At 45.1% G+C, this 18,105-nt stretch overlaps 1 long non-coding RNA gene across 1 annotated transcript in view; it reads left to right on the forward strand.

Annotated features, from left to right (window-relative positions):
• The window catches only part of LOC123478712 (uncharacterized), a 35,934-nt gene extending 18,832 nt beyond the window's left edge, over positions 1 to 17,102 (forward strand). Inside the window, exons 2-3 of the long non-coding RNA XR_006654015.2 lie at positions 9,766 to 9,923; positions 16,243 to 17,102. This is a non-coding gene — a long non-coding RNA (uncharacterized lncRNA). The remainder of the gene's footprint in view (positions 1 to 9,765; positions 9,924 to 16,242) is intronic.
• Positions 17,103 to 18,105: the final 1,003 nt, after the last annotated feature.

The following is an 18,105-nucleotide window of genomic DNA, read 5'->3' on the forward strand; positions in this document are numbered from 1 at the left end:
CCTTTCCTTATGAAGACTGTTGCGTCATGTAATGCTTACATTAAAAAAATGTGTATGCTTTTCTCCTGTTGATCTGTCCCTGTCAGGTTAATTTTCAGACCCAGCAGTGACCCTCAGAGGGTCGAGGAAAATCTCTTTCTCCCCTACCTTGCTGTCTTCATTCATGGAGGCCAATATTTCAAACTGCCCTTTTGTTTGGTGCCTAGGGTGCTTTTAATAGCCCTGGGCAACGTGAGGCTCTGGGTGGGTGGGTGGCGTGGCTTTGTTTGGTGCAGTGGGTGGGGGACAGTGAAGGGGCAGGTGGGAGAGGACTCCTTGCATGCACCCTGGGGCAGGCCTCCTCACACACGCTCTGGGGTCCCCCTGAGGGTCCTTCAGGAAGCAGATGCCAAGAAGCAGGTGCCGAGATGGAATGAGACATGAAGAGATGTTTTGGGGACACATCTGTGAATGATAAAGAGGACAAGGAACAGGCGTAGGTGGGGACAGCCTTCAGAGCAGGACCCTGATGGGGCAGCTGTGAGAGGACAGAGAGGATGGGCAGGAGGGTTGGGCAGGGGGAGGGGCAGCCGGGCAGATGGGGAACCCATGCCAATGAACTAAAAATAGGGGAGCCAAACTGAGAAGCTAAACATGGTTTTTACTCAGATGGAAGACCCTGGGATCCTCCCTCAGAATAACACATCCATTCTTACTTTAGAAATAGTTCTTCCAAGCTTAGGCGTCAGGGTTCTCTGTCCACAGCAAGGACAAGAAGGAAGATACAGTCTCAGAAGCAGATTCACCAACAGCAGCAAGAAGGACAGATGTTTCTGCCTAAGAGCAGAGTGAGAAATATAAACCCTGCAAGGCAGGAGACAGAACTCCCAGGAGAGTTGTGTGGGCCATTTAATACCAGGGCACACTGACCGCAGAGCCCAGTTTCCCTGAAGGCATCATTGTATTAGAACAGCCTGGTAATTGATGTTCATAATGAACGCTGAGTCATCCCCCGGAGGTGAATTCTGATCTGTGTGCACTGAAGCTGTTTGGGAGGGCAGAGTGCAGGGAAGAGCTGGGCTTGCCCCACGTCGGGGGTGGGGGGGGATGCTGCTCCGACCAGAACCGGATTCTGTTTTTGAAAACCGTGATGGGTTTAGTAGCTCGTAAAAGCATCACTGTAAACCTAGAAGTGGTTTCCACTTCCTGTGAGGTGGATATTAGATTCCTCACTGGGGCAGGTTGTCTCTTCACCAAAGAAAGCCCCTCGCTGAGGGTACAGCAAGCACCAAGGTAGTGGAACATAGACTTCCTCGGGGACAAAGCCGGGACTGGCCCAATTACAGATTTCTCAGACTGCGAAGTTAAGCCTTTTCTTGCCTTTGTAAATAAAGCGTCTTTTTAAAGCAGAGATGTGGTCCTTCCGTAGAGGAGATTTTATTTTCCTCAGCAGGGAGTGGATTGCTCTCTGTCTGTAAGATATTGCCTGTTCTTAGGAGTTGTGTGTGTTCTGAGTTTCTGGGGGAACCGGAAGGCTCTGCAGACTTACACTCGGTCTCGCACGAAAGCAAAGGCTGTACACAGGTAGTGGATACACTTGGTGCAGGGTCATCCAAGTCCGAATACCCCAGAACCCAGAGAGGCTGGGCTACCACTTCCCAGTGTGATTTCATTGGTCCCACTCTTGTGGAGGAGGGACTTCCCTGGGCGGGTGGCCATGCTTGCTGTTGACCCTCCTGGTCTCGTGCTCCGCCAGGAAATGAGAATCGGAAAGGTGAACTTTAGACAAAGGGAGGAGGAAAGTCGCTTTTTTCCTCTGCACGTTTATGTTAGTTTTTCTAGACCTCTTGTGCAGCAGTGCAGCAGGAGCTGGCACTTGTGTTTGGAAGTAGGTAGAGAACCAAGCGTGGTTAGGGACTCTGAGGATGGGCCTAGGCTGGGAGCTCGGCCTGTAGCCACATCTGCTTGAAGGCATCAGTTGTTCTTTGGGCGGTATTTTTTCCTGTCTCCTGAACAACACTTGAGTAAAGTCTGGTTGAAAGTGATCACCTAGCCCCCGAGATGCTTTGGGGAGAATAGGGAAGGGGTGGGTCCCACAGGGAAATGAAGCAGTGAAGGTGGCCACCGCACTGCTACGATGCGGGGCCGCCAGCAGAGGGAAGAAGTGTGCAGTGGAACAGTGAGCTCTCCAAGGTGGTGACGGGCAACGGCAGTCGTGGGGTGACACCCTGAGACAGAGTGGAGGCTTGGGGGACCTGCACCGGGGCACATGGGAAGCGGTGGCAGGACCCTCCCAGAATTCTCTGGGGGACATATTGAGGGGTGCCAATTCCTGACAATTAACAAGACAGGACTGGAGCCAGTATAATTTGAGTATTTGGTGGAAACAATCTAATCATGAACTGCTGGGCTTAAACATTTGGGAGATGCTTGGAATCAGAAGGCCTGTGTTCAAAAATATTCCCACCTCTTACTGGCTATGTGACCGACATCAGGCCACTCACCCAAAGCCGCCTGCTCAGTTTCTTTACGCAATATTTACCCAATATTCATCTTCCAGGCCTCTGAAGACGCCGAAGGATCAGAAGAGGTGAAGCTCAAATATATTTCGTAAATGGTAGAATGCCACACAGACACAAAGTATTATTTTATCTTTGGAAGTTTTCCAATTAAAATACTGAAACGTTAAAAAATTTTTGCTTTTTTAAAAAATTCTCAAGGGCCTCCCTCCTTCCTAGCACATCGCTTCCCCTCCCACTTTACATCAGTCCTTCAATCTAATTAGAAGGCAGAGACTCTTCATCTGAATGAAATCTCAATCTGATTCCATTTGAGATCTAAATTAAGTGTCCATTCTTTATCCCCGCATTTCCCAGCTCCAGAGAATGACATAAAACACGTACCCAACCACAGCAGACTTCCCGTGTTTCCAGTGCTGCCCTGGGCCAGGGGCACTCTGCCGCCACCGAGTTTCCTGTACACAGTGAGAGGCCCCTCCTCCTTAGCTACCTGGTGTGGGTGGTGGACTAACTAGAGGAGAGCCAGCTGCTTTAGAATCTTTTAAGCTTCTGATGATGTGTATACCGCGTGGTTGTCAATTCACCACGCTTCATCCACACAGACTAGATGCCTAATAAATAGTTGCGTTGATGAGTTAGAAACCTTGTGTCTTTAGGAAAACTAAAATCCAGCCACACAAAAGCATTGAGGCTATAGTGTTTTCATTTTTAAATGGTTAGTGACAAAAAGCTAGCCTTTTGGAGACTTGGATTTTATTCTCAAAATTTATTTATTTATTCTGAACATTTGATTTTATTCTGAAAACTTGCTTAGGCCAGAGCTGAGGAAGCCCCTGTGGGCTGGTCCCCACGGTCCCTCCTTCTGGGCTGACCTGCTCACCCTGCTGCTCATTCCTCACCCACTGCTTTTCCCAGGCACGTCCCTGGGGCTGAGAGCTGTCTGAGTTCTTACCTCTTGTACACAAAGCCACACGAAGAAGGGCGCCAGCAGCGGCAGCTTGTTCACCGCAGCAGTTCCACGAAATGCTTGTAGCTACTAAGCAGAAAACACGTAGTCCGAGGGGGTTGAGAGGCTTGGTCTTCAAACACAAAACTCACCTCCACTTAGCATTTCCATCCTGTCTTTCCAGTGTAATGGGGGGAAATGAGGAAGTCTTTGAATGACTGACCCAATGAGTTTCACACAAGAATTTAAAAAAAATTTTGTAACTAAAGATTTTGAACACCTTTTTTTTTTTTGGTCAATTTATTGGCCATTCATGCATCTTTTGTGAAATGTCTGTCCCAGTCTTCTGCCATTTTTAATTGGGTTGTTTGTCTTTTTATCGTTAATTACTAAGCATTTGTTGTATAACCTGGATACAAGTTCTCGGTCAGATATATGTGATGTGAGTGTTCCTTCCCAGTCCATGGTTTGTCCATTTTCTTGATGGTATCTTTTCAAGGGCTGAAATTTAAAGTAAGATGACACCCGACTTATTATTTTTTAGTGGCTATATAGGGCTTTTTACATTCTGTCCAAGGACTCTCCGCCCATGCCAAGGTCACGAAGTTATTACCCGTCATTGCAGCAGCTTTGTGTCTGTATCTTACGTCGGGGTCTGTGGTCCACGCGGTGTTAGCTTTTGCATATGGAGTGAGACAGGGATCGGGGTTCACCTCCCCCCTACACATTTATCAGTTGTCCTGGCAATACGGTTAAAAGTACTTTCCTTTCCCCTTTGAATCAGAGCTGACAACGGGAAATAATCCAAATATCACTGACAGATAAATGAATAAACAAGTTGTGCTACATTCGTACAATGGGACACGGCTCAGCAATTAAGAAAAAAACAGTACACTGTGAAAACATGCAACAACCTGAAGGAATTACTCAAAAACATTATGCTGAATGAAGGAAGCTCAACACAGAAAGGTCCTTACCGTATAATTCTACTGATATGACTTCTAGAACAGACAAAACTAATTCTGTGGTGACAGACAGCAAATCAGGGGTTGCCTGGCTGGTGATAGGAATGTTCTCTGTCTTGTTTGGGCTGTTGGTTCCAAGTGCATAGGCAATTGTCAAAATTCATCTATCTGAATACCCAAGGACTGTGCATTTCATTATATGTTAATTATACTTCAATTTAAAATACATTGAAGAAAAGGGAAGAATTAGAATGTAAACCACCCTGGACTGTGGCCAAGCAACAGCAAATACCCTCCCTCCATGCAGACGGCTTGCTGGTGAGCCGGGGGACAGAGAGGAGCCTGCGGCACACTTTAGCTTTACCTCTCTGTGGTCCTGAGACTGTGGGATCGATTTTTCAAAACATTGGCTTGGACATTTGTGAAAACCAGCTGAGTAAACAATGGGACTTTAGTGAGCTGTTTTTTTCCTCTCTGTGTTTGGAAATTGGAGCCTGGTGTATCTTTCTCGACCACATTTCATTTAGAAGATAATTTACATTTGCACAAAATCACGACTACAGCCCATCTGCTCAACAATTATGTAAGATCCCACACTCATTAGAAAGTGATCTTGGTGAGCATGAGAACTTGAGTGCTTGGGATTCAAGTTCTTCTAAAATAATCTCCAGCTCCATCCAGCTACCAGGGCCTGTCTTTTTGAACATCACTATTAACACTCATTTTAGGGCAGTGGAATCGTTGGTAGGGGGGAGGGCTTTCAACTCCCAGTCTCGACACCAGATTTTCTACTGTGGTTAAGCGACACTGGGTGACCAGGGGTGCAGGAGCATGAGCTGGAAGGAGTGTTGCTTGGTTTTCTATACCTGACGGTTTCATCACCGGAGATGACTTGTGAGTGAAGCAGCTGGAACCAAACCATGATTCATGTAATGTGTGCATGTAAATGGGTTAGGAATGGTGTTAACATACCTCCTGTGCTCTGGGTTTTGCTCAGAGTTGAGATGACTGGTTTATTTACAGCCCGCAGTGGGTGCAGCCAGGCAGTGAGGCTGCTGCCCAGACGGTGGACAGGGGAGGCCACGTGCTGCCGATCGGTGGGTGAACGCTGACATCTCAGTGTGCGGGTGTGGCTCTTCAAAGCAGTCAGTGCTGGAGGAGCGGGCAGATGACGACAAAGGCTCCTTTTGTCTTCCAGAGTCCTTAGCCCTTCCATTCAGTCCCTTTGCTCTTGTTTTGCCTGCCAGAGCTTCAGAGAGGAGAGAACAGAGAGACAGGGGATGGTGACGTGCCAGGACCAGGGTTGCCAAGGCAGAGCCTGTGGGAGGCAGGAACCTGGGAGGAGGCTGTAGCCACCAGATGTAGGGGCATTAGCAGGAAGCAGGAGCTGAGACGCAGTGGGAAGGTGGCCTCTGAGATGCTGGAGCCAAAGGCGGGCCAGCAATGGTCCACGCACATGAGAGAATGTGAAAGCTGGCATGGGGGTGGGGAGAAGGCACAGGAAGCACCCCGCCCTCAGAGCACAAATGATGCCAGGGGGACAGGAAGTGCCACCAATTCTGCAAGGAAGCCCTGGGCCCTGGAGAAGAACAGAACTCAGTGCCAGCTCTGAGAGGCTTGTGGGGGACAGTGAGTGCCCAGCCAGAAAGCAGGCCTGGGGAGTCTTCTGTGTTTACCCCTGTCTTCCATTCCAGTTCATCTCCTCCCCAGGCCAAGTTCACTCCCACTGCTGGGGAGGTAAATGCTACCTCCCTGCTACCCTGCTACCCAAGGGAAAATGCTACTATCTTCCAGCCTGAGTCTGTCTCTCAGTTATGTGTATGCATGTCCTGGGGAAAAGCGAGTGGTAGGAAGATTCCAGAAGTCAGAAGTGTTACAGTGATGCTATCTCTGCATGGGAGGAAAAATGCTTCCCTCATGTCTCAGGCTGAGTCTGAAAATTAAACTGACAAAGACAGATTGACAGGAGCATAGCATACCGATTCATCTCATGTAAATTTTACACAATGTGGGGCCCTTCGTAAGAAAACAAAGACCCAAAGAAATGGTTAAATGTGAGTGTTTAACCTGAGCATATAGCCGTGGAGGAGTAGGAAAGGGCAAAGGGAATGACATGAGTCATGAATTGGGGAAAATGAACAAGGCCTGTTTGGATTCTTCTCGGTGTCCCTCTGTCTTTGGAGATAAGGATACTCCTTTTCTCAGGATATAGAAAGGCCACCTTTTGTGTGAGGGTCTTATCAGAGAGGCCTCTCTGACCCGTCATTTCTCTAATTCCTTCAGCTTGTAACATTCAGTATTCCAAAGCACCACACTTTGGGGGAGCATGTCCTGAGCCCCATCGTCTCCTGTCACATGGAAACATGAAGCAAAAGGGAAAGTGTGGTCCCTTCCACTAGTGGGGTCTCAATATGTGTATTTGAAGGCGTGCATATTTAATTTAGAAGCACTTAGTAGTAGGTTTTTAGTCTCCTAAAGGGCATCTTTGAAGCTATATGGTTTATAAATATTCATAATCTCTGTTTCTTGGGATAGGAACCATTGAGTTCTCCCTCTGAGCGATCTTGAAATGCACAAACTTTAACTTTTTTCACAGAGTCTTGCATTTGGTTTTCATTTTTATTATCTAAAGAAGTTAACTGAATTGGAAACTGGGAGGGGAGGGTCTTGAAAAAAGGGTGGTTCTTCCTACCTGTCAGCTAGGAAGACAGAGGCCCAGGCTGGATGCTGGGTCTAAATAGGCAGATTGGGGCAGGGCCTCGGCACTCAGCACTCAGCATAGACGACCTCAGAAATGGCCTCAGTGTCCTGTTGGTGTCCCTTCCTCTCTCTGGCCTCCAAGCTCTGGGAGGGGCTCCTGGCCTAACCATTCCCAAGGTCCCTGCCTCGGGCAGTGACGGAGCACATTCAAGCATGCAGCTGCTCTCTTCTCAAAGTATCTCAGTATCATCGCTGTGTTCCTGTGACAATGTCCATTGACTGAGCACCTACTGGGTGCTGGCTAGAGCAACGTGGGCTTTATAAACATAACCTTGTTTCGTGCTCATGCTGACCCTAGATGTGAACATCATCCCCATTTTCAGATGTAGAAACTGAGACTTGGACAGTAAGAAACTTGCTGGAGGTCAGAGTTGAAATTCATATTTAAGACCACACTATTCCAAAGCCTGTTCTTTTTCCTGTACACTATTCAGATTTCTCTATCATAAAAGCTTTTTAGTTCTCAATAGTTTCCTATTAAAATTAAGTGCCCTGGAACAGTATGAACCCCTAAGAGCTAATGTCTTGGTCATGCCAACTGAAATACAGCTTGGAAGCAAATGGAGAATCAGTCTAGACAATTATCAGGGGACAGCTGAGGGGCAAGTAAGTAATAATCAAGAGAGAGAGAGGAGAGAAACTGTGATTATGATTGTTTTGTTCTAGTTTGCAGAAGTTCAGGAAAAGCCACAAAATAAATGTGACGCTGTAGGAGTCACCTGTGATTCTCCCCTGGCAGTTTAGCAGCTGACCCCTCTTCTCGTCTTTTGGGTTCTTCACTTACGAGTTTGGTGGCCCATCTTCCATCACGGAAGATGTTGATATTCACTTCCCAGCCTGCCTTGCAGCTGGCATGAGCACGTGGCCTGGAACCTTCCGATCAGATCAGACACTCCATCCGAGAGTTTCAGTTGGGACCCTCTGGAGTGGCAGCAGTTTTGCCTTCCTGGGCCAAAGGTGGCAGTGTGCTCGAGGCACTGCTGCATGCAACCTGTAGGACAGGGTGGCCAAGACAGGGTGGCCTTGGTGGACCAATGCTGCAGCAGGGTCTAGGGCCCTGTTCCTAACTCTTTCACCCCCAGCACGAGTCTTCGGCCCCTCCAATAATTCTGTGAACCACCCATTTCTCTCTCTCTCTCTCTTTTTAAAAAATAACTACATTGAGATAACTTTACATAGCATAAAATTCACCCTTTTAAGGTATGTAGTTGGCGATCTTTGACACAGGGGTGTGCAAAACTAGCTTTACCATTGGCTGTGAGTACATGACACAGGTAATAAAGCTATTGTAATAATCATAACCTGCATGTCTTTTTCCATACGAACAGCTGTAAACGTATTTTGCCCACCCCTGAATATTCTGAGTTGTGTAACCATAAAACCTACCTAATTATAGGTTTTAATAATCTCCTCCCGACAATACGTACCCATTAGGAGTTACCCCCCAATCCTTCCTTCCACAGCCTTTGACAACCACTTCATCTCCATGAATTTACCTCTTCTGGACATTTTATATAGATGGAATCATACAATATGAGGCTTCGTATGTCTGGCTTTTTTGAGCTAGCATGATGTTTTCAAGGTTCATGCATGTGGTCCTGTGGAAATACCACAATTTGTTTATCCATTCATCCGTAGATAGACACTGAGGTTATTTTAACAATGCCACTATGAAAGTTCATGTGCAAGTTTCTGCGTGAACGTACATTTTCAGTTCTCTTGGGTGTATACTTAGGAGTGGAATCACGTGGTCCTTCTGTACTTAACTTTTTGAGGAGTTGCTAGACTGCTTTCACCAGAGTCTTCACCATTTTGCTTCCCCGCCAGCAATGCACAAGGGTTTCAATTTGTCCACATCCTCGCCAACACTTTTTATTTCCTGTCTTTCTTATTTTAGCCATCCTAGTGTGAAATTGTGGGTATGATTTGAATTTCCCTAATAACTAATGATGCTGGGCCTCTTTTCATGTACTTATTGACCATTTGTGTATGTTCTTTGGAGAAATGTCTGTTTAAATCCTTTGCCCATTTTAATTTTTTTTAAGTGTTATTGTAAGGTTTTATTAAATTTTTATTGTTGAACTGTAACTTTATACTTTCTCAATACAGGTCGCTTATCAGATATATGAATTGGAAATACTTCCACTTTGCAGATTGTCTGTTTTTACTTTCTTGATCATATCCTTTGAAGCACATACACTTTCTCCTTTAATTTTGATGAAGTCCAATTTATCAATTTTTTTCTGTGGTTGCTTGTGCTTTAAGGTGTCATATCTAAGAAACCATTGCCTAATCTGAGGTCACAAAGATACTATGTTTTCTTCTGAACATTTTATAGTTTTGTGTTTTTACATTTAGGTCTATGATATATTTTTAGTTAACTTTTGTATATGGTGTGGGGATAATGGTCAAAATTCATTCTTTTGCTGTGGGTATCTAGTTGGCCCAGTGCCATTGGTTGAAAAGATTATTCTTCCTCCATTGACTTGTCTTTGTAACCTTGCCAAAAATCAGTGAACTGTAAGTGTAAGGGATTATTTCTAGACTGTCAGTTCTATTACACTGATCTATGAGTACATGGTTTTCTTAATTCCAGTGTCTCCCGCCAAGAGTACAACAACCAAAGTCAAGAGTCAAGTGAACAGCAGCAGAGGAATTCTTAGCAATGGGAGTTCCTGAGGAGTCCACCTGGAACCACATGGAGTCTCAGAGAGCATGCAAGCTTCCCATGATACCATTTCTAGACCCTAACAGGTGCTAAGGAATTTCTGATGCATTATTGGAAGAGGTTGGGAACCTTGGAGGGTAACAGACCGGACTTTTTTGTATTCCCTATTATGTACCAACAAAGGGGGCGAGCAAGCATTTGCACTCAGTGGTTAACTTGGATACATTCTTTGTGCTCCAGTAGAGAGGGATATTTTAGTTCTACATAGGATGTGTATGGGACCTGATTACAGTTTTACTTTGACTTTGGCCACCGAATACTTCTCTGGATATGTCCTACTCTTCATGTGCCCATTCCCTCTTTTCCCAGAATGTCTCAGATGCTCAGTTCTAGCTGCTCCCAGGCTCCATGTTGTGCTGGAGTCCACAGCACCACTCTGCCAATAGGTGAGGGCCAATTCTTCTTAGCCTTGGGCCCTTTCTCGGTCATCTTCGGTCTGGTATTCCCAGGTATATTAGTTTCCTACTGGTGCTGTAAGGAATTCCCACAAATTTGGGGGCTTAAAACAACTCAAAAGTATTCCCTTATAATTCTGGAGGCCAGAGGTCCAGACTCAGTTTCACTGGACTAAAGTTAAAATGTTGGTAGGGCTAGTTCCTTCGGAAGAGAATCTATTTTCTTGCCTTTTCCACTTCTAGATGCTGCCTACATCCCTTGGCTCATGTTTCCGTCCCCCGTCTTCAAAATCAGCACTCTCTCTTCCATGGTCGAATCTCCCTCTTCTTCCCTCTTAATAATGACACTTGTGATTACATTTAGGGGCCACTCAGATGGCCCAACATAATCTATCTAAAGATCCTTACCTTAGTCACATATGAAAAATTCCTTTTACTATCAGGTAATATTTGTAGGTTCTGGGGGTAAGAATGTGGATGTCTTCGGGACACTGTTACTCAGTCTACCACACCAGGAATGACTTCTATGGCTGTACTGGCTGTACTGGCTGATTGGAGCTGGAATCTCCTCTGGCTGGTTGGGGGGGGAGGTGTCTGCCAGTTGTCTATATTTGGACTATATTTTGACTCAGACCAGTTGTCAAATATTCTGATAGTGTCCTGTTATCAGCCCTCTTTGTTGGGGTTGATGAGTAAATATGAATTGGTGGGAGGCTGGAATACATAGCTAGCAACCTCAACAATGTGTGGAACTGATTGGGGCCCAGCTATAAAAATATCAAGTGGAAGTCAAGAAAAGGAAAAGCTTCCACAAGAACAGTCCAGAAACAGGTCATTGATGTTAGCCTGAAATAGCAGAGACAGTTAAGACAAAAGCCACTGGAAAATAAAGGGCAAGTGTCTTGACCTGCTGAGCAGATAATAAACAACCTGACAGAAGGCTTTCTGGAGTTTTAATCTGGCCTGGATCCCACGGAGACGGACAGCCTGGGGACCCAACCATAAGGGCTTGTTTCTATGCAAGAAAGAGAAAAATGGGGCCAACAGAAGCAACCCAGAACTGAGCACGCAGACATGGACCACTTGTTTCCCACGTAGGTCCCTGAAATGGAACAGGGAGCCCTGGCCTGCTCCCCCGGCAGTGGCATGCTTCCCAGAGAGCAATTTTGCCTGACTGACCAGCTGCATCAGAGTCGATTGGAAAAATGCCGGATCTAGACCTCTTCCCTTAATAATCAGAATTTCTGGGGGTGGGGTCCTAGAATCTGCATTTATTAAAAATATTTTAATTGATTTTAGAAAGGGAGAGACAGACAGGTTTGTTTCACTTATTTATACATTCATTGGTTGCTTCTTGTATGTGCCCCGGCTGGGATTGAACCTACAAACTTGGTGTTTTGGGATGATGCTCTAACCAACTGGGCTACCTGGCCAGGGCTAAAATCTGCATTCTAGAAGATTCTAAAAGAGATAATTAAGAAGAGATAATTCTTCAGTGCTGAAGTCTCCAGGCAGGAGAATTGTGACTGGCATATTTGACGAGGCTCGAGAATACTGTATTTTCATAGGATTTTGTACAAATTGTTTGAGTAACCCATGAGTGTAAGTGAGATGATAATGACTGTCGTCATGGGAAAAGCCCCCAGAGTCACGGAGGACTAAGAGGGCACATAGGTTTCTACTCACTAACCAACTGGGATTGATTGGTAGTGGCTGCCTGGATCGTGGTATTGAGATAAATTATATGTCCTTGCCTGGGCTTGGGTGAGAAGACAATGATTCATTAGCACCGTCTGCCGTGGCCACAGGCTGGAAGGATTGCGAATGCGTGCCTGCTACTTACCATTTTCTCCTAGAAAGATCTTGCTATCCTTTCTCATTTTATGATGAGGCCTAGTATACATACGTGCAAAGACTCGATGGAAACATAGATGTACACTTTAAGGAACAAAAATAAAACACATCCTTTTAAACATTTCTCTAGATAGCAGCTTCCCAAATCGCCTTGAGTAGCACGTGGCTTTGTCTCACAACTTTTTAAATGTCTCATTTAAATAAATCCCTTTTGGCACAATTTAAATCCAGTCCCTTTCATTCTACTCACAGAAAAACAGAACAGCTGCTCCTGCTCTCCTATTCAATATGCTTCCCTATTTTTAAGAAGTCAGTTCTCCAGAAAAAAAAAAAATCATGAGACCCTTCTATTTTAATGAGTTACTTGTTTGGTGGATTGGCATTTTTCCTCCCCCAAGCTCAAAATTCTTGGTTACACAAATTAAAGTAGAACACTGAGAACAGAAGGAATTCAGATATCACCCTACTCTCACTTCTCGCAGATGGCACAAACGGCCCAGGGAAAGGGAGGACCCGGCTTGCCCACGCAGCGGGATCACAAGTATTCTGTCGCTTAGTTCAGAGTAACTTGATATGATCATTCATTCTCACCACGATAATATGATTAGCATGTTCTGAATTGAGAGAATAATCCCAGGACTAAACACGGGTTCTAGTTCATTTTCCATACACATCAATGGCTTTGTATTTCCAGCGCCTGCATCTATTGGCCAGAGGGCTTCAGAGCCATGCCTGAGGTAGACCAGAAAAATTGGAGGATCAAATCCCCAGGAGCAACCCTTAACCAGTCAGGGAAGGGGGTGGGGGGCTAAATACCCCTGATTCCCCACCCCTTCCTTGAAGGGACAATTCTGAGGCATTTGTTCCCTCTGCCTCAGAGGCTCCTCAGCATGACCAAACCCTAACTGCCCCACCAATGACCCCCCCATTGACTTCCCCTTGCCCTCTCTCACTGCCCTACTCCCGCTGTGTAGTCTGCTATCCTCTTCCACCCAAACCTTATCTCAAGATCTTCTTTTGGGGGAAATTAAACAAAGACCATGCTTTACAAGGGAAGAGCTTTACAACAAGTTTAGCAGGAGCTGGGGATTGAGAAAATTACCTGTAAGTGGATTGCCAATGATGGCTCATCCCCAGGACCAGTTTTCCAGGTTAGGGACCCAGTGCAAAGTGAAAATGCGAGTACTGAGAATGTCACGATGGCGACCCCAGAGCGTTAAGCCAAGGGCAGAGAGCTCTTCTGGGAGTGGCGCCCTGCATGATGGCACAGGCTACGCACCCCGACCCTGGCCCTGGAAGTCTTTTCTCTGTAAGAATTACCGCTGTCAGTGACGGCACTGTTTGTTGAGCTCTCGCTCTGGTGCCAGGCAATGTGCTAAGCCCTTTAGACTGCGTTTTACTGTGTATTTCTCAGGACAATCCCTTGGAATTGGTATTCTTTTTTTGAAAATCCCTTGTACTGTGGAAGGAACATATAATGAGATGCTGAGTGGGACTTTTCCTGTGGTCCTAGAATCACGACTAAGATGAAAAGCTACAAAAAAAAAAAAAGGCCCCAAGGATACCCACTATGGTAGGCAGAATAATGGTCCCCCAAAGGTGTCCACATACTAATTCTCAGAACCTGTGACTGTTTACCTAACAATGGAAGATGGACTTTGAAGATATAATTAAGGATAAACACCTTGGGAGGAAAGGTTTTCCTTGATTATGTTGCATCTGAATATGCTTCCTGGAAGTAATACCACATAAAGGTCCTGTTCCCCTTTATGAAACATAGAGAATGACAGATATTCCCTGTCATTGCTCCTGGTGACAAGAGCATGGGCATGTACCCAGGCTTGGCTAATCATGTGCTGAGAGCTGGGACTCAGACCCTTAAGGGGTGAAGCAAAGGTCTAGGGAAAGATTGTCACCAGTTGAGGCAGCGGGGTGTCCAGCAGCCTGTGGTGAATGTCCAGACATATAGGCCCATGTGGCAGCTGCAGCGTCCTAAGCACGCAGTGCCTCTCAGAAGATTTTGGCGACCTTCCCAGATGTTTCCAACCCATTTCCAGAGCGCTGTTCCTTAATAATTCCTTTATTTCTACAGGCTACCCATTATCCTTTTAATCCATTGTTTTTCCTACTTCCATTTGCATGAGTTGACTTTTGTGTATTGTTACCAAGAAACTCAGACTGTCAGACTAGTCAATTATGTTGTTCACAGTGATCTGTTTTTAAAATTAGGCTTCAGGCATTGACTGGGACCCTCATTTCCTGTTAAAACACTGTTTTATGGGGAAATAATGTGGGAACTTCCACTCTGAGAAAAGGACCTGAACTCAGCATAAACACAGCTTCTTTGTGAACTGGAAGTTCTCGACTTCAATGCCTTTTATAAATACAGATTCCATTCTGTTACTGTTGCCTCAATGTCTTTTATACAGATTACATTTTCGAGATTTAGTCTTAAAAGAAAAAACAAAAACCTGATGTCGTAGCCTTGTGACACCTCTGTGCCCCTATTCTTTGCCCAGAATCCTGGCCTGTGTTCTCTACTTCCGTAAACCTAGCTTTCTGATTCTGCTACCTGTCCCAGGGCCTTGACCGTACAACTTCTGTTCTTTCTAGCCATTGATGATTTCTCTTAATTTGATCTCCTTCTACTGAGTGTCCTCCATTGCCAAGCCAGGTCCTAGGCTGGACGTGCCTTACAGCACCGACCTACTTTCGCCCATGCTAGGCACAGCAGCATTGACCAAAGAGTCCTCTGTGGCCAGGTGCTTATGAGTTTGTTACCAACCAAATACAAGTGCTTTAAGAGTGCTCTATCAGAACGGAAGAATAAGTGTACAAGAATAGGATGGACTGGAATTTTCCGAAAGGTGGGTATTGGAAGAGACTTGCCCCATCAGCGATTGTAATATATAAGAAAGCAAATATATAATGGATAATATGAGTATTACAGCAGTAAACAGGGCAATGGGATAAAGCCTGCACAAGGAGATTTAGAAGCAGGAGGGACAGACAGATTACTCAGTCGGTGGTACACAGGGACAACTGGCTAGCCTTTTGGGGGAAAACACTCAGCAGGCTCTAACAGGAGAGGTAGATGTGCTTGATGGAAAAGTTTCTTTAATGGCGGGTGATACTGAAATGTGTCTGGGAAAAAACCCAGTGCCGCACCATGCAAAATTTAGGGGAGCATGGTCCCTGGTGGACACCTTCCCAGGCTCATGTTCCCCATGAGAACATAGGTACCTGCATACCTTTCTCCTGGAGAGAAAACACTCTCCTGTTCTTGGGAAGCCTTTGTGCCCCCTCGGTCTCTCCTTACTGTTCTGGAAATTCTGGCTCTGTCCTTGGTGTTCGCCAAATCTAAGTAACTTTTCAAAATTGCTGCTGGGCTTTCCTGAGTGTTTTCTTCAAGGCAAGGTAAGTTAAAGATCAGTTTCCCGAGCCTCAGTGAGATGGGACTGTCCTTTGGCAGGACGAGGGCTCAGGCCTGTGCTAGGACCCTGCCTATAGATTCCTATCCACTCCTTATTTCAGAGTATCTCCCAACCAGACCAAGGATCTAAATCTAAATAGCATTAGTATTTATGGTCCTAAGGTCAGAGAAGCTCTGAGAAAAGCATGAGTGACACATTCAGGAAATGGGGAAAAGATGTGAAAATAATACTAAGAGGGCAAAATACAACGGCAAAAGCGCCTATGGAAGTATGCTATAATTCTCAAATAATTAAATGCATTTCCCAACGAGTCATTGTGTTTGAATGACCAGACTGGCAAAGGTCATACAACGGCAAAGATTAAAAAGATTGATAATCAACGTTGGTGAGAGTGTGGGCAATACATATTGTTATTCACTTTTGTAGAGTCTTAGTAAAGTTATCTTGGAGATGAATTTGGTAACAATTATCTGAAGTTTAAGAGTACATTGATGGTAGAAATGAAAAACTGGTACAACCACTTTGGCCACTTCCTTATTAAATTAAACATACCTCTACTGTGTGACCCAATCATTACACTCCTAGGTACCTAAGAGACCTGAAAACCTGTGTCCATATGATGTCACATACGAAAATATTCACAGCATTTTTATTCATTACAGCTCAAAACTGGAAACGACCCAAAGGTGTGTCAATAAACAAGTACATCAATCCTGGCATTCCCATACTATGCTGTCCATCCACTGAAATCGAGAAAAAAGAAGGAACCACCGATATATGTAACAACATGGATGAGTCTCAAAGGAAGTCAGACACCAGGAGTACTTGCTATGGAATCCCATTTCTAAAAAAATCTGGGAAATGTAGGCCAATCTATAGTGACAGAAAGCAGATCCGTGCTCGCCTGGAGCAGGGAATGGATGGAGGACAGCCTGCAAATAGGAAAGAGGAAATTTCTGGGTGACAGAAATATTCTGTATATAAACTATGCTTGTGGTTTCAGATTGTCACAGGTGTGTATATGTATATATGTACACCTATACATATAATCTGTTAAAAGTACGAATTGGTGGTTAGAGAATAGTCACAGGGATATAAAGTACAGCACAGGAAATATAGCCAATAACATTGTAATAACTATGTATGGTGCCATGTGGGTTTGGGGAATATTGGGGGGGACACTTTGTAAAGTATATGATTGTCTGACCACTATGTGCACACCTGAAACCAATACAAAATAACACTGAATGTAAACCATCATTTAAAAAACTCAGGACTTCTGGCCAAGATGGAGGTATAGGTAGATATACTTTGCCTCCTCACACAACCAAAAAGAAGGACAAAAACTAATTTAAAAACAAAAACTAACCAGAACTGCTAGAAAATCGAACTGTATAGAAGTCCAACAACCTAGGAGTTGAAGAAGAAACATTCATTCAGACTGGTAGGAGGGGCGCCCTGGCAAATACCTAAGGCTCTGACCCTTACAATGTAACAGGCACACTAAGACAAAAAAAAAAAAAAAAAAAAAAAGGCCCAAATGAAAGAACAGATCAAAGATCCAAAAATAGGACTAAGCGAGGAAGAGATAGACAACCTATCAGATGCAGAGTTCAAAACACTGGTAATCAGGATGCTCACAGAAATGGTTGAGATGGACAGCTGGGTGGAGAAGACTCAAGGTAAGGCAGCGGCTGGAGGACCAGGCAGGTGAGATGGCAGCTGGTGGTCTGGGTGGTCCCACATGTGTGTGTAGAAAACCGGGAAGACCAACTGGCAAGCAAGGCAGACGGCACAACCCAGGCTTCCAGTGTGGGGAAATAAAGCATCAAACCTCTGATTGAAAACTCCTGTGGGTGTTGAGGCAGCAGGAGAAACTCCCAGCCTCACAGGTGAGTTCATTAGAGAGACCCACAGGGTCCTAGAATGTATACACACCCAGCCACTCAGGAATCAGCACCAGAAGAGCACAATTTGATTGTGGGAAGTGGGGGAAGTGACTAAAAGCCAGCAGAGAGCCAAGCAAGTGGCATTGTTCCCTCTCAGACTCCTCCCCCACATACAGCACCACACGCAGCGATGTGGGTTTGCCCTGCCCTGGTGAACACCTAAGGCTCTGCCCCTTACTACGTAACAGATGCTCAGAAACAAAAAAATATGGCCCAAATGAAAGAACAGATCAAGCTCCAAAAATAGGACTAAGTGAGGAAGAGATAGCCAACCTGTCAGATGCAGAGTTCAAAACATTGGTAATCTGGATGCTCACAGAAATGGTTGAGTATGACCACCAAATAGAGGAAAAAGTGAAGGCTATGAAAGTGAAATAAAGAAAAATATACAGGGAACCAACAGTGACGGGAAGGAAACTGGGACTCAAATCAATGATTTGGAGCAGAAGGAAGAAATAAACATTCAACTGGAACAGAATGAAGACACAAGAATTCAAAAAAATGAAGAGAGGCTTAGAAACCTGCAGGACTACTTCCAACATTCCGCCATCCGAATCATAGGGCTGCCAGAAGGAG

The sequence above is a fragment of the Desmodus rotundus genome, chromosome 10, assembly GCF_022682495.2.
Source record: "Desmodus rotundus isolate HL8 chromosome 10, HLdesRot8A.1, whole genome shotgun sequence".
Lineage (NCBI taxonomy): Eukaryota > Metazoa > Chordata > Mammalia > Chiroptera > Phyllostomidae > Desmodus > Desmodus rotundus.